Source organism: Toxorhynchites rutilus, chromosome 2 (genome assembly GCF_029784135.1).
Source record: "Toxorhynchites rutilus septentrionalis strain SRP chromosome 2, ASM2978413v1, whole genome shotgun sequence".
Classification (NCBI taxonomy): Eukaryota; Metazoa; Arthropoda; class Insecta; order Diptera; family Culicidae; genus Toxorhynchites; species Toxorhynchites rutilus.
This window is the reverse complement of record NC_073745.1, coordinates 189,511,451-189,535,576: the sequence shown is the minus strand read 5'-3', so window position 1 is coordinate 189,535,576 and position 24,126 is coordinate 189,511,451. Positions and strand designations below refer to the sequence as shown.

Sequence of the window (24,126 nt, the reverse complement as noted above, 5' to 3'; positions counted from 1 at the left end):
GATAGCGATATATCGAACAATAATACTAAGAATCGTTTTTATGAGCTCCGATATCCGTTTTCTGGCTTTTGAATTGGTCAAACAAAATTACTGGCTGATTTCTGGACCGGAATCCAAACCTATATTAGCAGTAAGAGTTATGAGGTTTAATAAGCCAACCGTGAAAAGCTTTTGTTTGCAGTAGAAATACATTAATAAGTTTTTTTTATTATCTATCACCCTCACCCCTTTTCAAGTGTCCAGAATGTATATGGTTAGTCTCAATACTTTGCAATTATTGTAACAGTTTTCACTCTTTTTTTTTTGAAGATGTCGGCTTTACCCTGACAGGGTATCAACTTTACACGCACTCCCATTTATTTCACTCCAAACACACCATTTTGTATTGCATCATTAGATGAGGCACGTTTTCAAAGTAGTCCTGTCCGTTTGTCTGCTCCTAAAGAAGAACTGATTGGACTTAGAATCAATGCGTTCAAGCGGAAGAATTTGAACGTAAGTTTGGTAAAGTAACGTTGTAATCAAGTAGAAACGATAAATTGATGAGATGAATATTGAGTATATATTCTTCTATGAAACACCTTGAATCTAACCATAGTCCGCAGACTCTCATTCAAAAATCAACGATGTTGTAGACATCATTCTAAGCTACGAGATTCTACGTAGCTCTTTCTTTACTGACAGTTCACTCACATGTTGTTTTGTGTTTGTATCTACCAAACGTAGTCATTCAGAAACTCTTTTTTACGCGAGAAGTGTCACCTTCATTGCATATTTTCATTTTTTCCCATCGTTATCTCCAGTTGCAAGCCACGAACCAATTGGCCTAACGGAAACCAGCATTGTCCACAGAACTAGTTTGTTTAAATGAAGCAAATTGGTCTGGGAAGTGTTGCAAAACCCAAAACTAAACTGAAAAAAACAAGCACACAACTCTTACGCATGTACCACAAATGGCTGCAGTCAAAATGATTCAATAAGCACCATCATAGTTTTTGCCCAAATCCAAAAAGGGGGGGACCACACTTACCATGCATACGAAAGAAAGGAAATAACCAGCGAACCGCTGCTTGTATACACATCTCACGTGCTCTGAGAAATCGTTCAGCATTTACTCTAATGGAACGAAACTTGTTTCCCTCGAAGCAGCGGCTTATGACACGCTGATCAAAAACATAAACGAACTAACAGACATGCGAGCGAACACAGAAAAAAAGTGTCAGATATGTGTTGCTAATGCGCTAGTCATTTTTGTCGCGTTTTTTTGTTTTTTGTTGGGTTTGCTCCAAAGTTTTATTTTCCTCCTGCATATCAGTGCCAGAACAAAAACTCCTACAACATAGCTGAAAAGAGCGAAAAATGCGTTTTTATAGCAGCTTCTCGGAATTGACCACTGCAACTACTACACTACATCTGTTCAGATGGCAGTCCAGCAAACGCGTCGAGCAATGCCGGTGAACGGATTGGGGTAAAGCATGTTAACGAAGTTGATGTCATCGTCGATAACGTCACGGACCATCTCGTTAGTCTGACAAACGAAATGCTTTACATATTCGAGGAAGAGAGTAAGGGATCGGCACAGGGTAGGGGAAGAGGATGTGATTGGGACAACCGATCCGAAACGCGACTGAGAAGCGCTGCGTTACTAAGAGCGATCTTCCTATCAGCAGGTTCGTACTAAAACGAGAACTTAATCTGTCTTAATCTTTTGAAAAGTATCGTTATTTATATAGTGTTACTTTCTCAAACAGCAAGTTAGCTGAGATTTCATTTACTTTGGCTGCCCAGATAATTTGACAATCAGCCAAAACTCCTAAAAACAAAAATGGTTCTGGAATGGGATGTTAGAGGAACTCAGAATGATTAGAACCAAGCATACGAAATTAGCTGTTCTGAGGTCAACTGAATAGCGTTTTATTTAGAACAATGTCTCATGAGAACGGTAAAAACGAATTTTGTCCCGCCCCTCGAATGTTTTACCTAGGATTTTTGACCTAGGATCTTTGAAGAACATATTGGAGGTACAAATTGAAAATCTAAAATCGGTTGCGTCATTAAATTTTGAGCTCAGTTCAATCAGTTGTCCTTGCGATCTATTTCAAATGAAGAATTATAATTATAATTGTACTCATCTAGTTAGTCTGTTAAAATAGCGTTGAAATGAGAGCTTCAAATTTCTCATACATTTGTGCAAACTGTAAGACGATCTCCTCACATGGACTGCAAAATCGAGCAACGTGACGAATTTGTCGCTGACCATCATATCGGAGACGATTGAATCGAAAGATTTAAAGTCATCAGCGAAGAGGCCGTTTCTGCAAATGGTCGACTGCGACTTTATCAAAGATATTCAAAATCAGCATGCAACAAATATCGTAACGTAATCATAAGTCAACTATGTGGTTGTGTCTCGGACAAATCCCTCCAGCTTTATAAACATTCGCATCATTTGAACTTAGGTTGTATTGTGGTAGTTTGTTGTAATAGTTCTTGAGATCTCTCCCTAGCCCCACACATTCTTCTCATCCTTATAGAGATGTTCGCATCTCTGAATGTCTTTTTATCCTCTTGTCGAAATTTTTATGGTCATTTGATGGTTGCTCTATTTTATTACTCCAAGAATGTTGCTTTTTTTTCTTCAATAAAACGCAAATGAAAGTCAGTCACATCAAATGTAGCGTATGACATTGGTCGTGGTAAGTCTAGCTGTCAAAGTGGAAACGCGGCCGAGAACAGCGAATGGTTTACAGTCCACAATGTAATTCTGCAAAATTTTGGGGCGAATTTTGATTTCTCGAGGCCTTCAATTCGACATCTTCAAAATTCTTCTATCTATGATCGCTATGCTGGTTTTCAACGCCAAAATCATTGTTTACGAAGCGATAGAGCCACCTACAACATATTCTTACACATTAAAAGCGGCTGTACCAGAAACATCTGAGAGCATTTTATGAATTCTGTATGTAGTACACTTTGAGATTTGAAATTGAAGGTTATGGATTATGTTTATGGATTATATTTATGGATTATGGGTTTTTGGAATATGGATAGTAATTTTTCGCTTCATTTGACGTTTAAATCGCACCGATCAACTGACAATGCATAAACCCATTATACTAGGTTCGTGAAAAAGAAATCCATTTTGTCGGTAGCTGTAGTGATCGATATCTCGTATAGTATCGATCGAACAATTTCAAATTTATGCTCGTTATAAGACAACATTTCACACTAGAAAACATTCTTTTGCTGTTTTTTATTTGTTCCATTCAGTTGTGAGTTACAGGATGTTAACAAAGAGAAAATTCGGTACCATTTTACAGTTCTTTTTTGAAAATGCAAGCCAAGACACTGATATTATAAATAGTGTTTATGGTGCCGATACTGTAACAGCTAATTACGTACAATTTTCGATTTTCAATTTTTTTTTTCCAAAATATATATTTTATTAAGGCACATATGGCGTTAGCCTGACGGGCCGGGAGTTCAATATTTTGACAATTTTTGTCTTACGACTATGTTAGTAATATGTAACCGATTACTTGCGGTTGGCTCGAGGTTAGTATTACAAAGATTCTCATAATTGGGATGTTGCAGTCTCCAGTACTATGTATGTGTGGCCGACATGGGAAACTTCCTATTGGGGTGCAACTGATCATTAATCAGCGACGCCCCCTAGTCTGTACCTCATATCAATCGTGGTGCATATCTCTTGACTCGAGGAATCCAGGGTAGAATAGTCATATTTTCAAATTTTGATTTCGTCGATTCCTTTCAGGCATTTTTGGAAGATGCACCTCCCACAGGCAGGCCCGTCGAAGAAAATGTCGTTAAAATCTCATAAATAATCGAAGTTGACCGGCATGTTAGTAGTCGTAGCATCACCCAGGAGCTAAAGGTTGACCATAAAACAGTTTAAAATCATTTGCGCGAAGATGAAGTCGATGTTCGGGTGTCACACCAATTAACATAAAAAAGACATGATGGATCGAATTTTCATCTGCCAATCCTGGACCAAACCGAATGGAATTGATCCATTTCTTAAACGGATAATGACCAAAAACGGCCACAATTGTCCAACAGAAGAAATTTCGTGTTCTATCAGGACAACGCAAGGTCACACACATTTTTAGTGACTCACCGGAGACTCCCGTAGCTTGGTTGGGAAGTTTTGCAATGCATTCACCATATAGATCGGATCTAGCACCAAGCGATTAACACCTTTTCTCGCATTGAAAAATTTCCTGAATGATATCAAATTGGGATAAAGAGAAGATTGTGAAAATCGATTACTAGAGTTTTTCGCCAATAAGAACTAAGATTTCTATGAGAGAGGCATCACAAAACTACCATCAAAATGGCAACAAATTATACGAAAAACATTAAACATTATAAACACCACACAGACAATCCGAAACTTCTTGAATAGAATTTGGAATTTCACGCAAAAATAATGGATTGCTTTTTCTTCAATTAAAATAATAATAAAAATTATAAGAAGTTGTTCCCGAGACACGACCGCATTGTTGACGTAGAGCTACACTGGTATTTTATATATGTCGTTTATTTATAACTTCGGATATTATTTTATAGTGAAATTTTGGAAATAACTGTTTAGTAGAATGGTTTGATTGCCCTGAAATGGTTTTATTCATTGTAGAATCAATTGCGATAATTGATTGATGATTCATTCTCGCCCTCGCAGAACAATACGCTAGCCCTATCGTATGTCGCAATTTGTTTCATGTCAATGCATTGAAAATTTACCTCGAACGCTATTCCGGTGGCCTCTTTCGTAATTAACATAGAGTCGACCACAGTCGATTATATACTTGTTGCACCAGTATCATTATTCCACATCTTATAACTACATCAATATATCTTTGGCACTGTATGGAAACAACGACAATGACAATATTTGAAAGTATCAAATGTCATGCTACTTATTATTTAGTATTGCCTCAGTGGAATCGCACCTCTAGGCATTGTTCGTACAACGTAATTCAAGCGCCAAACAAGCGTTTGTCATAGCATGCTTACATTGGTGGCTCAAAGCTACTAAATATAAACACATCTCGTCATTTTACGCTATTTTCAAAAGAAACGCTGCTGTTAATATAACTGGCCTCGAAAAAAGTTGCATTACTTTCGCATGCTCAAGATAAGCGCAGCTGTCATCCTTAGTGGAGAAATTTTTGCTACTGGTGAGCGAAACCAAATCACATACAAAATTCCAGAACGACATTTACTTTCGTGGTGACTAAATCAACGAAATAATCTCTTTCGGTTAATCTCATCTACCTCGAAAATAGTAGCATTGCTTCATTATGAACAAGATTAGCGCGAATGCAATCCTAGTTGAAGGCAGTTTTGCGACTGACACGCGAACCCAAATACCTTATAACGTTCCAGCATGACATTCAAGATCATCGGTATTCCCCAAATAATATTTTGACGCACAACCTTAACGCCTGCTTCCCCATAGTTCGTTTTCGCCTTTATGATGACGGAAAACAAACAACGTTAACTGCATGGAAAAAGACTGAATATTTGCCTCAGCAGAGATTCATTACTAATACGCGCAAATATTTCCCTCCCGCTATATCCACTCCTTGTTTAAATTTATCATCACGGCTACATAATTTGCACCACTAATGCACACGGGAGCAGATACAAATGGGGTTTCAGCGCAGTGCAGATGCACTTTTTTACGTACGGGTTATGAAGCACACACGTACGTACACAAATATCCATATATTGATGGCTTGAAGCATCTAAATATACAAATAACTATACACACTTATCTCCGTTTTGCGCTCTTCTCAACAGAAGCCCTTTCTAATTATATTGCCTGTCTAGATTAGCTCAGCTGTTATCCTTGGTGGAAAAAGTTTTACTACCGCCATGCGAAACCAAATCACAGGCAGAATTCCAGAACAATTATTTTCTTGGTGAGCCGACGATATCCTAGCTTGATGATTCCCCACGCAATTGTGTAGCTCAAAACATTAATGCAATGCTGTCAGTTTGATGCAATAATTGTAATGCCAGAGACATCAGCGTGACATGAGTAACTTGGTCGCGTCCACAGCTCAGTCCGAAACGAAGACATGTGTTGGCGCAAAACAAGGAAGAACAAGTGATGTTCATTGCTTCGTATGATACTGAACGTTTGCCTTTCCTTCCCTTGTTGAATTAAAGAGACTTTAAACTTCTTTAGTTCATTCGTCTCTAACCTTCAAAAAGGTCCTTGGAAAACTCTATTCTTCCCTCATATTACTCCTCCACCCCAATTGCCTTGAGAAAGGCAGTCGATCCCTCGCCGTCCAGCTCGCCCAGCAACGGTGTAGTCCAGTCGGTGTCCTCACGAAGAATTAACGTTTGCCTCAGCGAGGTCCACTGTTTATACTCTAGGCAAATATTCTCCTTCGTTCTTCTTCTTTTCCTTTGTTCATGGATACTTTAGATCTCTCGATTTCCCCTTCATTGCTCGTCGATATGTTGCTCGTTATTGACAGCTCTGTTCGGGAAAGCACACTAATGGACAGAACAAATGTATGGGGAAATGAGATTGCTTCCAATTGTCATCAATTTAAACCATGTACAGACTATGGAATAGTAATGTATAACATATCAAACAAATCTTAGAAAATTTCCTATTCGATTGGTATGCAGATCGTTAAAATCCGTTCGCAGCAGAAATAGTTATTAACGTTTACTTTATTTCATAAAAACGTGACCTGTTTTCTGATTTGGAGCCTTAATAAAAGACGTAGTTCTACGTCAAAATGTGTACCTTCTATGCCAGGGATGGCCAAACTTGGCAGCACTATTATTTTAACATCGACTTCGATCTAACAAAACCGTGACTATCCATGACTATCCAATCCATGACTATCCGTGACTATCCAATTTTATGCAAAACGGCTGCTTTCGTTATACAACAACTCTCGTAAAAGTTCAAAAAACGTGTTCATAAAAGATAGGTAGTTACTGCAACAGCTACGCGGGCGACGCTTTGGCCACTCATGTTCTATACAAATGGGTCCAAACTTATTTTAACAAATTAGTTAGTAGCTTCAAAAAAAGTGAAACGATCCTTTTCGTCCTGGAAGATATCCAATCATTTTAGCAGAAAACAATTTTGAGCTTCTTTCGAACTCAGTTGAAATGTTCAATTTTTAATTAATCTCTTCATTATACTTCCATTGCATAAGTTTCCACAAACCGGAAGCCTTCACTCTAACTAGCGTTGGTAGAAACCATATCATCTCTGGCAAAAAAATACTTTATCGTGAGCTGAAAGAAGAAATGAACAAATAAAAGCACCTTTTTCAAAAGTTTTAAAATGCTTGTATGTTTGGGTGCAAACATCTTTTCCTCTCAGACTGAACGTCAGCTTGGGATTGTACCCAAAAAAAAGTCCAAACGATATATATTTATCTATACAGTATTCGCCAAAAACAAATCCGTTCTTCATATGAGGTCAGATGTGGGTCGCTACGCCAGGGGAGATGTCGGAGAGCATATCATGTGCGTACGAAACATCTCCAAATTCCTGAGTGTGGCGTATAATGAATCCGAGAACGGTAAAAGCCTTTGCGGTAACCGTTGCAATATGCTCCGTAAATTTACTTGTTGTCGAGCACGACACCTAGATCTCTGATGACTGCAACTCTTTCCACTTCGATCGATCTTATCGTATATTTAAAGGTGAGCAAAGCCGCGAAAATATTATCGCGTGACATTTCCTGATGCTCACTTCCATGGCATTTGATGAGCACCAGTCCAGCAGAGCATTTACATCAGAGCACAGCAGTCCATGTTACTACTCGAAACAATTTCAGGTCATCTGCATACATCAACTTAGGCGATTTAAGAACAGCGCAGAATTAAGTGGCGATTTAAGTGGCAAAAGACTTAACCCTTCTTTGAATGATTTTTTTTCTTTATTAATGAAATAAATCAAGGTCAGACACGATCAACTTAAAGGTAACTTGTTCTTTTATATAATTTTGTGCCATTCAATTTTAAGATGGAAATTTCCACGATTATGCAAAGAAGGGTTAATGCGGGCATATTTACAATGTGTTTCTTGTTTCGCCGCTCATATTGATCTTATATTGCCATGGCATATATATTATACAAATGCTGCACCAGTATGGGATATTTGCACATTTTCTGTTATTCTTAGGCTCATATAAATAATAAATCGGGATGAAAAAAAAAATGTGCTAAATTTATTTTTTGTGGATCTGTTACAGTTACTGTTGGCCTTGCCCCAATAACAAATTACCACTTTGATTTTCCAGAAGAAGATAATGTGCTCGACTCAATGTCAATATAAATTTGCCCAAGAGAAAACAGCCGCCAGAATGGTATTAGAAATCGGCATCTGTCCCAAACGGAGAGTGAACCCGCAGTAAGATTCATCTATCACTATTTCTGTTTTGACATCATCCAGAGTCAATTTCAAATCTTGCCATATATTTTTACACAAAATCATCCAGACTGGCAGACGAGTTACTTCTGTGAAGCCAAACTGTTGTTTCGATACATTAATATTCGTTATGAACGAACTACCGGCTGAACGGACTGGGAGTCATATCCACAGAAATATAACCGTTTCAGAAGATGAGATTCTGGAAGAACTAAATTGAACGGAAGGAAGGTTAAATATCTGCTTATAGTTTTTTATCTCTCAAGCTTTAAAGGGTTGAACATGGTTTCTTATTATTCAGATTTTATCTCAAAACCTCTCAGTAACAAATCCAGTCTACAAACAAAACTTAGAACAACATTTAACTGCAATCAGTGAAAGAACGATATTGATTTGACAAAATTGTATTCTGCTGTTATTTATCAAAAACCGTTCGAATACTTATCTCAAATCCATATAATAATAGTAAACATGAGATTCGATACAAGATCGCTGTTTGTTTTGCACCATAGTGTGATAGACAGCAACGTAAGCGCGCGTGTCTTGGTGGATGCTGTCATTAATCGTGTGTATCAACGTCCACTGAGTGCATGTGGATCCTTGGGTCGAGAGGAAAAAACAAGTTCTTGTGTAGTTCTACAGCAGCCGAAGCTTGACAAGAGATATTGCTAATATCACCCAAACCTAGGCGTCTCCGAAAGTCTACGTTACGTTCGTAATACTTCTCTCGTTTTGTGAGGCCCTCAAACTGAGTTGAGATTTGTCTCACCCGGATTCTGTGCTGTGACATCAGATTGGAGAAAAATTCCAAAAATTCATCCGAACTGCTCGCTCGCACACTCACAATCGGTCAGACGAATGGGGCACCGCGGTTTGTGTAGGTGTCTAATGCACGTAAAACGATCGCGGCTACTTTCCTCGTTCACCACCTGTGATTCTAAGAGCTACGATTGTCACTCGATCGCGTGGACGAAAAAAAAATTGTTTACTTTTCGTTCGATACACCGAATCAATTTTTGTTGACTGAGCTTTGGGCGTTGAAGTTTAGCCTGAGAATGGAGGCAAGAAGAAAAACTGACGCAAAACCGAATCAGAGCGAACAAAACAAGAACCTCGAGATTGGATTTTAGACAAATGGTGTTCGAAAGAGACGAGACGAAACACATTCAGCAAACCAATGGAGCTGGGATTACGATTTGTGGGAGAAACAGAAAAAAAGCAAGCGTAAGAAATCAGTGGGAGGAGCATCACGATTGTTATGTTTGTGTTCTGAGCCGTTTAATGTCTATTTCCGAAGCTACAGGTCGATGGTGCATGCAATGCCGAGAGTGTGTGCAGTTATTGTTCTCGTGAAACCTGTTTCCTGCATTCTTTCCGCTATGACACTCGGACAATTTATGCAGAATGCAGCAATCACCGCACTGTAGGTTGACCCCGTTCCTACTGGGGATGCTGGATGTGAGAATGTATAATTTAATTTAATTGATTTATTTGCAGCGAATTAATCATTCAATTGGGTTTCACGGGTAGTTAACTGCTAATGGAATCGTCCAAAATTATGTATCACTCTCGAACAATGACGATCTCAAGATTGGAATTTTTCACATACAGCGCGAACTCGATTATGTACAGTCTCCGATTTCTTTTCACTGTATATAATCGAATCCTGTATTCATATAATCGTGTCAAAAAAAAAGTTTTTTTATTCGTTTTTTATGCATACATGAAATTCATACTGCTCTTCGATCACACCAGCGCGATGTGCATACTTTTCGGCGCACTGCTCCGTACAGGGGTAGCACTTCGACGGAGCACACTGCCGTAATGAAAGGGTTAAATTAAATATCTCTAACCATTCTACAATTTGTTCTTTGACATCGAATTTCAATCTTTCTAAATTTGGCTGCAATATCGATATAAATAATTTCTGGCGAAAATTTAAGCAAAACCTTCAAAAATCACGATTTCTATCACACTGTACATATAATAGCCACTTAAATTTCACTTGAACGTTGGAAAGATACATTTTTGCTTAGAATAAGTCATATTTGAAATATAAAAAAATATTAGTTTTTCAAACTGTATATAATCAAGTCCAAAATTGTGTCACAAATTGAATCAAATATAATCGAGTCCGACCTGTTTTTATTTGATCGTTCTGAATTTCCTGATATTTCAATCTTCGCTCAAGTTAGCTATAGTCCCAAGAATCCCCTGCATTCTTCAAAATCCCTCACCATTTTTCAAAGTTAGAAATGGATGATCCTCGGGTCAAAATCAATCAATTGTAACGAACTGCTTTCTTCTTTTTCAACGTTTTCTTTGCGTTCAACAATTCTGTTGAAGCATCTAAACCAGGGGTTCTCAAACTATTTTGGACAATAGACCCCTAAACTGCCACCCACAGAAAATATTGTTTTTGCCGCACTAAAGGGTGTGTCACATCAAATTGCATCACGGAAAAAACGCTGTAGAAATTCGCCCAGTAGACCGATCCTTTTGAAAATTTTAGACAGTAAAATAAAAACTATTAAACAACTTTTGGCATTTTCTTTTTATTCATACTTCGAGCCCAAGCCAGTATGCTCGCACCTTCCTCTTTACCCCGTCCATAAGGTTCTGTACAACGTCAGGTTGTAGTTTTTTTTGAACAGAAATCCATTTTCTCTTGAAGTCCGCCTCACACTTGAAGTCCGTGACACACCCTTTACAAATGGGGTTTCAGCGTAGCGAAGATGTACTATTTTTACGTACGGCTTATGAAGCACGCACGTACGTACACCAGTATCCATATATTGATAGCTTGAAGCAATTAAATACACACACACTTATCTCCGTTTTGCGCTCTTCTCAATAGAAGCCCTTAATATTACCGGTCTCGATTGGCTTAGCTGTCATCCTTGGTGGAGATAGTTTTGCTACCGTCATGCGAAACCAAATCACACACCAAATTCCTGAACAATTATTATTTTGGTGAACCGATGATAACCTAGTGAGTAAGAAATTCGGTCGCATCCACAGTTCAATCCGAAACGAAGAAACGTGATGACGCAAAACGAGGACAAACAAGCGATGTTCATTGCATCGTATCTAGAACAATACTGAAAGTTTGCCTCAGCGAGATCCAATATTTACGCTGTAGGAAAATATTCCCCTTTATAATTTTTTTTTATTAATTTATCATTCCGTGATGAAATTTATTCTGAAATCAATGTAATGGGAGCGAAGTCCCCATTCAACGAGGATAAGGAATCGAGGCGCCACCAAGCCTCTTGCGCCTCTTGCAAGCAAACCTGTGTTCCACCAATTGCACAGTTTGTTTGAAACACAGGAGACGATCCTTTAGTCAGGTAAGACCGAGCGTTAGCTAGCGTCGGACGGCATACGTTTATCTGGTGCATTACGTTTGCCCGGTTAATTATGCATATTATGTATTTTGATCTCGGAATAAATTTTATTGCGAAAAAAATAAATTCATAATCAAAATTGCACTTCAGTGCCATAATACGTATATACCAAAATTGTCAGCTTTATTCTCAGTAAACGGGCTGCATCATCCATATGAAAGTGTCGCATTCGGGTAGATGTCACATTCTGGTAAGTGTTATATTCGGGTAACCGTTGCATTCGGATAAATGTCGCATTCGGGTAAGTGTGAGTTCGGGTAGATGTTACATTTGGGTAGCTGTAGCATTCGGGTATTTGTTATATTCGGGTAATTGTTACATTCGGAAAACTGTCGCAATCGGGTAAGTGTTATATTCGGGTAAATGTGACATAATCAGTGGCAACTATATTGTCGCCAATTTTTTCAACATTTTTTATCGAAGATAGTGTGTTCTTCTTCATGTAACGATAATGTTCTCTGAAGTTTGAGTCGATTACTTGCCTAGTTTCTGGCCTTATAAAAGGTTAAGCCAGGGTTGCCAGATGTATTGAACAGAAATGTGGTTGTTGGAAATCAAAAGTCTGGATTTGTCTCTATTTTTGTCAACATTTTTTTTTATATTTAATTGCTAATTTTATTAAAAATTTTCACGAGAACGTCGTTTGATGTTTGTGGAAGCGGACATGGTTTGTTGACGAGTAATGACAATGAAACGTCTTTCTCAAGGCAGGTGATGAAGGAGTTTGGACTGAGTTTGTCCCTTCTCAGGACTAGAACCGCAAAAGTTTAAAGTCTCTATAATTTAACACAATCAATCAATCAACATTTTCACTCCCGATGTGTGAAACATGATTTAATAGCTATTTTTTCTTATAATATATAGACGCATTATACTTAAACTTGATGGTTGCAGACATGTGCGCAGCTATCTGAATCACTCATTAAATGGTTGTATCATTTCTCTGGGTACCAGATTAGGAAAATGTTCAGAAAACGGTAGAATGGTTTGATGTTTTCTCCTGATGACTAAACGGGTCCAGAATGGTCAGATTTATCATAACCAAGTCGTTTAAGTTAAAGTTCATGCATTACATTAGCCTTAAATTCGTTGAGCCGATCAACAGATATTTTTCTATCGTTTACGTACTCCCTAATGAGTAGTTCAGCTGTTGTCCCAACCAATACATTTCCCGGGCTCTCGAAACCTTTGCAAACTGGTGGGAGTTCTACCTCCGGAACGGTCTATCCGATTTTGATGAAATAGTTGTTTTACAGAAAATGTTGCCATTTCGTCAAGAATCTATATTTTGAAAAAATCCTACTTACGATGACAGGAAATATATCCAAGATTACGTAAAAAAAATCATTGGTTGGACCGCTAGAAAAACGTATAAAACTCCCACCAGTTTATAAGGCTTTGGCCGCAAGGACTCAACAAACCGGTTGCGGCTATTCAGGGGACAGTCCAATTAACACCAAATTATTTTTTGTTTGTTGAGTAATATATACCTAATAAAACTGTGATATTATATTAATCATAGTAATTTATTTTCTCGTTGGAGAAAATCTCGAAAATTACATACTTTTTATGATGTTCATACAGTACTACCCCCTTAAGGCACTGTTTTATTTTTTTTTCGGTTTGTTCTTCGAACCTGTCGGTACATGGTAAGGTTTCCTTAAATATTTCAGTCGATTTTTTTCCATGTTCGATGTTTGGCATTGTTTACCACTGTTGATTATTGAAGAGTAGTAAACAAAATAGTGTTTGTACAAATTTCAAACCAAACTTTATCTGTCAAAAGGTGTCAATTATTTGACCTCCGGACGAACAGTGTACGACAACCTGAAGGCTAGTGACTATTTCTTCGACAGTCACTAAGCCTTTCTGTTTCTTGAAAGATTCAAACAAGAACATGTGTTAATTAATCAATTTTGCGTCAATTTTCAGACCTTGTGGACCCCAAAAATAAATTTTCTTTCATGTCGACCCCTGAGAAACCAATATAGACCCCAAGGGCCACTTTGAGAACCCCTGATCTCAGTGGCGTCTCGTCCATATGTGCACCTCGTGCACTGCACAACCTATTATTTAAAAAGAAAAAAAATATGAAACGCTCCTACTCTGCTATGCACAGACTAGAGCTCAAAAAAGAAACGTCTGGAAAGTATGAAAAATATACGGCTCTCCCAGTCCACGCACTGTGCAGAATTACGTATATTGGTTTCTATTTTGTACCATTTATTATATGCTCTCCCCAGTCAGTGCACATCGATTAGTGGAAAAAATTACGTATATCTACACACTGAATAATAAAATTGTGTTGAAGCTTCGGGTAACTAAACTGCCAATGTGTTGGCAACGATTTCGTGCAGTGGACTCTGTGCACAAGAGAAGAGAATGGTGGTGGGTTGATTCAGATCTCCTCATCGATAGTCTCTCTCGATTCTCTCACAACCCGAGCTAAGACACCCAGATCCAGATCCACAATTGGCGCGCTTTGCGTAAGATGCTTTTATATAGCGGCTCTCTGAAAGCTTGCTTGACGCAGATGATTTATTACATCATCGACATCAGTCTCTGTGCACTTTTTCGGTGAACAGATAGAGCGGCGGTCACACACTCTAGTAAATTGCCAATGTTTCGCAGTCGGATTGGCGCACTCCAGATGACAAAATTTCATCCAGTTTTTTTTCGGTGTGCCAATTGAGATTCGCGATAAATCATCACAAGTCACACTGTTGGGCAGTATATTGTCGATGAGTTTTTGAAATGGCCGTTTGCGTAAAGAACTGTGGAAAAGAAATGACTTTTTGCGAAAATGGATTTTCCGCGGCCAAAACTGGACAAGTTAAAAACGACTTGTGCTAGAAACGGTAAAATAGTTACACGGAACCTTGATGCTATAGCTCACGACACGAAGAAGCTTTGTGGTTCAAGGAAAAGAGTAAAGCTATTTTGTTGGCCTTGTTTGCTGTTACAGAGCCCAACAGAAAACAGTGTAGAGATACTTTTATTTTTATTTTTTTTTATTAAAAGATACATTCATCTGACATAAGTCTTATGCCGATTTGAATCATCCATCTTTCGCTATAAATACTTATTCAGCTACCAAAGAGCACACCAACAACAGCATAACATAACGCACGTTTGAGAAAACTTGCATTGAAGATGCATTAGATCATGCTAATGAAATCGTAAGAAACAAGCATAATCGTGAAGAAAAACAGAGAAGGCATGAACATTCTCACTGAATTAGTTTGTCTTCTTAGTTCACATGGGCTGAGCTTCCGAGGTCACGATGAAAGCATAACGTCTGTAAATAGAGGAAAGTATAAGGACATGTGTAACTTTTTGGCTACGAAATATATGTCGGCTTCCGTCTTCATAAATACCACGGTAGTGTTTTCTGGAACATCAGAATAAATTCAGAATGAGTTTAGTCTGCATCAATTTGGCGTATCACCTGCTAAGCTGGTTGCGCAAACGTATGATGGAGTTCGAGTCAGGATGTCAGGAGATAAAGGAGAAATCCAGACGATCGCAAAGAAGTCGTTTCCAAACGCTAATCATATTCATTGTAAGACGCATGTTCTCAATATTGTTTTTCTGCACTCTTGCACGAATAATTAAAAAACAAGGAAATGTTTTTCTTCCCTCTCTTCGTTGGCACCATTCTTTATCCAAAGCCCAAAGTCCGATTACGAGTTGAAGAAATTTATGCAGCAGAAGATCCCGAACTTGTGCAGAATCAAGTGGGCCTACTGCTCTAGGATGATCAACATAGTTGAAACATATAATAAATAAATTTCTACTTGTCTGGAAGAAATGTGTCTAGGTGACACACAGTGGGATGGTGATACGATTTCACTTGCACCAGGGCTGCAAGGATACATGCTGGATTTTGATACAATTTTCTCCAATCGCTTCAAATTTCTCATTTACCAACATTCTGTACCATACACTACAACAACCAGAACTTTAATTTTGACAAAGTGAAATTAGGAAATGAACTGCGAGTGTTCTATACGAAGCCAGAATTTGCCGAGAAGAAAATACCGGAGATTATAAAAACACTGATCGGTAGCAATCTTGACGATGTTTTTCCGGAAATTGTTTTATTCGCAAAGCTAATACTAACGCTTCCTCTAACCACAGCATCGGTCAAACAAAGTTTTTTAGTTCTTCGTAGACTGAAAACCTACTTATGATCAACGATGGAAGAGGAGCAACTTGATCATAAGTTATGATAAATCATTACTTATGATCAATGATTTATCATAATCATAAGCGATGGAAGAGGCTTATGATTATTATAACCTTTTTGCGACTGATTTGCGATTTAAATTTTATTACCGTATCATCAGAAGAAATTTAATTAAAAAGATAATTTGTCTTTGAAAACAAGACTCTAATATAATGTTGAAGAAACATTCTATCGCACTCCATTACGCATCTAAACTTATGCAATGTAATATTGAATTTATATACAATCTACTACGCACGATTATGAAAAATAGCTCAAAATAAGAATTAGACTCAGAAATGTTTGAAATAGGAGGAAACACGAGATAGTTCAGTCATTCCACTAAAATTGTTAGATAAAAAAAACAATATTCGAGCACTAATTAGCCCCTTTCTTTTACAATGTTGAGCAGAAATTTATCAAATTTTGGGTTTCGCTGGTTCACCGTGTAGGTGCACAACTAGTCAATTTACTCACGAGACGCCACTGCCTGATCTAAACCAATCTCTGTACGTCGATTTAGACAGGACACAGTCTCCGTAAGTCCCTACAAGAATTCCGTGTGCTTCAGCTGCAGATTTTTTTTTATTCAAGGTGTCAATACTACTGTCACCATATAAATCATACACCGTTATTAATCGACACTGCACGGTATACATGCGTGAGTTTCTATCTGCGACACGAATGGTTCAATCTGTGAACATGACAGTCATCACCTGAGAATGCAACATATGCCATAACTGATATGGAAACATTCAAAGGCCCTTTGAGCAAAATGGAAAAAAACGCCTTCGAAATATCCTCACCGTCTCTCAAGACTAGAAGCGGTTTCTCTGACGCAGAATGGAATGTACCACCAGCCGGAATCAGATCCGCTAGTTGCATACGTACACAGCTGTTTTCTTATCTTGTTTCGCATATGTTTGGACTGGGATAATCAGAGCCACAGAAAGTACACAAATAAAGTAATTATGAACGCGCGCTCTCAACGGCGGCAGTTTAGAAGTTCGCGCGCGGCGTAACAGATTGAGGCCCAGAGTCTTGAAGAAACGGACGGACGGACGGACGCATACACATGGTAAAGACACTGTCTCGTATCAATTGCTGCTGCAAACCGAGACGACTCGCTAAATCGGTAAATGAACTCCGGTTTACCGCGATGCAACACAACAATCGTTGACGGGATGCTCGGTTATGCATTTAGCCGATAGTGTGATGAGGTGTTCATGGAAAGATTGGCTTCACATAAGGAATTGTAAACAATATGATAGTCTTTGTTTTTTATAAGAATATTAAAAATGATTATTATCACATATTTCAAAACTTGAAGTTAGCGGGCAGCGCGGTTCGCGGTTCGGGACTAAAGAGCTCTCGCAGAATTAGAGCTTGAAACCTATTGCAGCCCGTTTGTATGCAAAGTTCGCCCCTGGAAATGAACTAGTTTCCCTGCACGCTGCTGCGCGTCAGGTTAATTTCATTAAGCTCTCCGAACCACAATTTTCGTGTCGCAAAACAAGTTCCTTGCACATCGCAGAATCTATTCTTTTCTCTATTCACTTCCAAGGTTGCCTCACATAAACCATCCTGCTCTCCAACTCACTAGAATGTACGTGGGCCTCAAACAACAAGTGTGCTCACAAACCAGCAGCCTAGAGCGCGGGAATAAGGTGAAGTGGAGTGTGGGAACAGGTGCTCCATGCACACCGAATACTGTTCATTGGGTACAAAATGCATACATAGGTGGTGCTAATTATAGCCACAGCATAATCCTACCAATACTGACTGGGATCGTGGAATGAAAAAGCCACCGACTCTGCTAATGTTCAGTTCCATCACATCATCTCGGTGGCGGAATGCATATCGTAATTACACTAATAACGCCTTTTGGAATATAATTTTTCAACTTTCCACTCAAAATAGTAATTCAATTTCAGGGAGCTTGCTTGAATGGCAGAAACGTTCCCAGTGGAACGTATCAACGTAGTTTGCAATTTCGTATGCTAAATAACACACCTCGAAAATATTCTGAGTAGCAAGTTCTAGAATACGCATGACCACAATGCAAGTCGGAAGAAATTTCTTTGACGGAAAATTCTCCGGCCAGAACGGGAATCGGACCCGATCCATCGTTATGATAATATGTAACCACTCGGCCACGGGAGCACAAACTTCATAACAGAAATAGTGTAAACAGGCTAAATAGGGGTAGTGGGGGCGAAGCGGTCACCTGCTTGTTTGGTAGTATAACTTTTGAATATTGATGCCGTATTGATAGTCACCTTATGATTGAAGAATTCCATGACTTTTGAGTCACCATGTACTTCAATGAAGCTGTTGCCATTTCGTAGTTCTGTGCGCATCGTATCTAAGGAATTTCTCGTGAAATTTTGTTAATTCAGACTGATATCCTGGACAGAATCATCAGTTTGAACGACTGTTCACGTATTCTACACTCAAAATTAATGTTTAGCAAATGTTTTGTCATCCCGATTCATTACATTAAATGAGCCTAAAAATAACAGAAAATATAGAAAATCTGTATTGGAATCTGTATAGCGGATTTTGCACCTGATAAGACTATTGCGTTAGATTCAAGTACGAAGTAATAATTGCATAATTGTGGTAAAGTGTATATATTCTGCTTATCCATATTTTTAGCTCGTGATCACTTGTATAGCTTGCCAGTAATTTTCTGAATAAGACTATTTCTCAATTTTCAGACCTATGGAAAAGTATACTGTGCAATTCCTTCTCGAAAAAATGAGTAGTATCTTAGCTTAAGAGTTTCAGATACATAGAGAATTATGCCAAATAAAAAATGTATTTTTAGCGAAAACCAACGAAAAGTGTTTATTTCATTTAGTTTCGCGTTATTAACATTTATTTAATCATCACTTTCCTCGTGGTGTTTATACATGGTCTTGCAGAATTTAGTTTGATTGACAACTGTACTGAAGAACTTCTCCCTCGGGTTTAAACAAATTATTTCGATTTGATTATTGCGTTTACAGTCTCTTTGGCGAGACGGTTTCAAACTTTTGTTTTGTTGCGAAAAAAATACTATTTCTCTCACTATTATATTTGACTCATTTGACAGTAGCAAAAATAGTTCAGTTCAGTACTGTTCGAATTGTCTGATTGAGTTTTTTGCGTAAAATGATCAAATATTTAACAATAACTTTATCTTGCTACAAAATATGTATAAAATCTGCATGGATTTCCAATAATCTGTAATCTGTATATACAGATTCTTGGTCAAAAATCATGCTGAAAATCTGTATCATTACAGAAATATCTGTATATGTGGCAACACTGGTACTAACATGACAAATGGTCAGCACTTTCATTGAATCAATACCGTTCTGAATCATATTTCGAACAACATCATATTTCGGGCACTTTGTTCTAATATCTTGAAATGCTGATAGCACTGATGATATAACTATAAAATTAATATCACAATTGCTATTTTAGAGCAATCCCTTGGTTTCAGTATCATTTCACATGAGAACTACATTTGAATTATAACATAATCAGCAAAAATCTTACAACACTACTCATTATCGTTTGTGTTTGACGTTTCCTTAACGTGAGCACGTAGAATTTACCCGTTCATAAATATTATATTGAAATTTCTCACGTGTTTCATCAGTTCTCATCATCGTTAACAGTTTACTGTGATTGCTTGGTAAGTGTTTCGCAGTTGACTATAAAATATAATCAAGTGTAATGTAATTTTCGTCCAAAAAATTACAAAATAAAGTGTCCGAAATTTGAATTCAATCTGTCCGAAATTTGATTTAGTGTCCGAAGTTTGATTCTTATTCGCTTCATTTGAAAAGCATTTTATTCGATGATTTCTTTATATTTTCAATCAAATAGGTACCAAAGTAGAAAGCCTAAAAGCATATTGAACTAATTTATTTAAAATATCAACCAAATAATACCTGTGCATAAAGTTTAGATCTGTTTTCTGCATCATATGCCTTAAGCGTCCGAAATATGATTCAGAACGGTACTTAAAAATGCGAAATATATCATCTTGATTGGGTTGATATCAGTAAATATCATCTCGTACTATAAATAAGTGGTTTTAGGATCATAAAAGTGATCTCCTGTTATCAGAAGAGAGTGTGTGGAGAAAACCGGAGCAATGATTAACTATTTGTGGTCGTTTGGCTGCTCTCAGCAATCACATCAAGGGATCATGCTAATCTTATACTTTATACAACGATATATCAGTTTACACTTTTTCTAAACGAATCTTAATGTCTAGTGAACCTGTTTATTGAATAATATAGAGTTTCTATGATTTATAGATAGCGGTATTCAGTATAAATTAAAAAAATATTAGCGTGGACAGAGCAAAACAACGATAATAAAAAGAATGAAACGAGGCTGCACCGTTTACGTTAGAAAACCAAATTTTATTATAAATTACGACTTTTAGGTGATTCTCGTGTCATATACACGAAGGTGGATTATAAAATATTTTGTTTTTTAAAAAAACACATTGTTCAGTAAATATATAAAAGAAATAGACAGATCTTACTTACTTTTGAAATACTGTGAACAAACAATAAGTTTTTTGGTGTTTTTCCGAAATATTATGCATAAAAACATCATTTTATGAAGAAGGGAATGATCTGCAACACCTTTATAGAATACTAGCTGACCCGGCAAACTTCATCCCGCCCAAAATTTGTTTTTTGTTATCAATACCTTCAAACATTCACGTTTTCTTACTAAGTGCAAGTTCATGAGTCCAATCGCAGAACTGTTCATTGATTGATCTTCCAATCGACCCCGTTGAATTTACCTTTTACTACAAAATTCCTAGGGGGGTAGGAGTGTCTATTCACCACAGAAACATTTCGTGTCGCCTAAAATCTTCATATGCCGTTTATATGACAGCCCACCCTAAGAGTGGGGGGAGGAGTGTCGAACCACCATAGAAACATTTATTGCATCCACCATAGAAACATTTATTGCATCCTCCACATGTCAAATTTGGTTTCGTTTGCTTGATTAATGCTCGAGTAATGCACAAATTTATGTTCAATTGTATGGCCAAAAAGTAACATAGGACAACTATGTGTAGAACGGCAGTACAACTCTTACAAACCATTTGAAGTGCAACTCAATTAATATAACAAACGAGATTTTTTGGGGATACCATTTTTGGAGTATTAAATGAGTTTAACTTACGGATTTCTGAACAGTTACATAAACTTTATTCAAAGGCAATTGTCCTCAAAGCCCTACGTCAAGTTTCCGTCCGTGCCTCTAGGCCTAGACCTTTCTACTTTTATGCAATCAAACCACTTAGCATAACGTCTACTGAAATTCTCCCAGGTGATTTTCTCAGACGAGAAAAAGTTCAACTTGGACGGACCGGATGGATATATCTGTTATTTTGGGGGAGTAGCTGTCATGGTCCGGGGAACATTTTTTGACTCCGGAAAACAAGAGCTCCAATTTGTTTCACACAAAATGAATAGTTTCGACCACATTAAAGTTCTCATAGCCGGTTTGGTACTAATGATTCACAGAAAAGGAAAGCAAAGGTTATTTTCCAGCAAGACAAGATCAGAATTCATTCAAGTACTGGAACGATACCACCTCGATTTGAAAATACTGATATTATCTTCTGACCGACATGTTCGCCGGACCTAAACTCTGTTGAGAATCTCTGAGGATTTATGCTGATAATCGTCAATTAACAACGATTAATGAGTCGAAAACTGCTATTTTTCAATCGTGGAGTGATATTGAACTGGCAACACTGAAAAATTTAACAAAAAGTATACCAGTTCAAGTAATCAACCGTTCTGGCGGCTTAACAGACAAAACGGAGGAAGAACTGCTAGTGGTCGTATATTTTCGAAAGCCGTTTTTATCCGAAAAAATCATTTTAAACAGTCAGTTTGCAATGAAATGAGTTGATTCTTAAGTTGAAACGCCTATTTTAGAAGTACATTTAATGTACCATTGAAGAACATGCCCGGACATAATGAATGTTGGGGTTACTTGGGGTTAACCCTTTTTTATTTCTCAACGTGATCATCTTTTAAACTTATACACTTCATTCAACGCTACTTTAGTTTGTTGATCCATTCCAAATATGTACTCAGAGAACTTTGGGATAGCCCTCCAGTAGATAAGTGTGAATAATTTGTGAGATTGCCATTGTTCGATTTAGGCCACAATAATAGGTTGGACGTGTTGCCAAAATCGAACATGTAGAGTATATAAAATAAATAAAAATACATTCTCTCTGCGGCACACTGAGTATGTTGCCGATGGGATTTCAAATATAATGGTTGGAACTAGTCGTTTGAGTCATATCTCACGCAAATCTCTCGAACCAATTTCATTAACATTCCCTTAATGCCAATGCGATTTATTGTTTGTAACAACAGGACCTAGAAGTTATTTTGAAAGCGCGATCAAGATCGAATCATATTGATGTTTAGAAAATAAAGCATGTTAATAAGGCGCTACTCTGCTTTATCTGTCTCATTAACTTTGGGGTTTGAAAGCGCAAGTCCCGTGAATATCATAGGTTTTCTTCAGAACACGTTCTGACAAATGTTTACAGAAATTATAACTGGAGAACTTTAATACTAAATTACATGTTCACAAACTATAAACAGTTTCAATAACGCAATATATCGCAACGGATTGGCATCCGCGTGAAACTAGCAACCCGGTTGGGGCAATCCCCCAGCGAAACCACACTCTTTGGATATAACCATTCATTGTCTTTCGCGGCGGTTGTATCACATACGCCTAACAAATACTGCAAATAAGCGTTTGTTGCCTGTCTGATTGCTTGGCGTAAATTGCTGTTAGCGTTTTGCTTGCTCTTTTGCTCCTATTCGCCCCCCTTTGGTGCTATCATTCTTTAATTAATTAAAAGATTGTTGACACAACAATAGCAAACATTATGATCTGTTGCGTCTGCTGGCTTTCCTGATATAGCATTCTAAATGATTTACGAAATGTGCGCGAGATTTCACTCCCGATATCGAGTATTGGGAAAATCTCCCGACACAAATTGTACTTTTCAAGATATAGATAAACGTAATGTCGCGTAAACTTTGATCATCTCCACTATGAATATTCGCATTCCATTGCACAAGAAACAGAAAATAAAACCATTCAAAAATCATCACTCACAATTTTCTAATCAATCATGCTCCAAACCAAGTGTCGCTCTTTGGAACGCAGCATCCACGCGTTATGTTGATATCTCCGCTCTTTCGCTAATCTTCATCTCAGCACGCGGAACTCCTGCCTCTACTAATTGATTTAACATACTCAGCTGTCGTTCGCCGAATTATTGAAATCAAACTTGAAAACACAACACATGGAAACCTTCCCGGCCCCAACTAAAACACACAGATCGAAGCACGAGTTGAGAGCAGAAGAAAAAAAAATAAAACACCGAATGGTCGGCTAACCAACCAGACTCGCACAGCAGCACCACTTGACCAGAGCAGAAGAAATAAACTAAACTTACAAGTCGCGACAGACACGCAAATACGCAAATCTCCGCAAGGCCTTCTTCCACATTAAAGGTGTTCTTAGGCGGTCTGATTGAGATATAAATTTGATGGATAAATCAATACACACTGCACAATCCACTGGAGAGACATGCAAAACTACATTACTCTACACAAGAGTACCCGGACACACGCACTAATCTTTCCCACTCTCCGGTCGAAGTAAAATAATTGTTTCGATCGTATGTCCATGCAAAACCGCCGTTCCACTTAGCCCGCTGTAACGAAACGAACTGACTCGAACGAATGGAGCACTAGCTCTCAAGAAACATTATAACGAACGGATGAACACACTTTTGGTGGGACCGACCCGAATGAGATGAACCTGGTTGCACAAGCCGATGAATCAGTTACACTCGGCCCGAAGGGGGGAATGAGATGCAACGAAAACATTACAGCAGGTCAAATGAACCTGCCTCAATCACACAAAGGCAACAGAGTATGTAAGAATGAGATGAGCGAGAAGCATCGTGCCGAACCACCTAA

At 38.0% G+C, this 24,126-nt stretch overlaps 1 protein-coding gene across 2 annotated transcripts in view; it reads right to left on the bottom strand.

The window, feature by feature from the left end:
• LOC129765488 (BMP-binding endothelial regulator protein) overlaps positions 1-23,868 on the bottom strand; it is a 166,130-nt gene extending 142,262 nt beyond the window's left edge. The window contains exon 1 of one of the 2 annotated variants that reach the window (XM_055765856.1): positions 23,255-23,868. The gene's annotated coding sequence lies outside the window, so the exon portion shown is untranslated. The remainder of the gene's footprint in view (positions 1-23,254) is intronic. The other variant, XM_055765857.1, reaches the window with a different exon arrangement.
• Between the last annotated feature and the right edge of the window lie 258 nt (positions 23,869-24,126).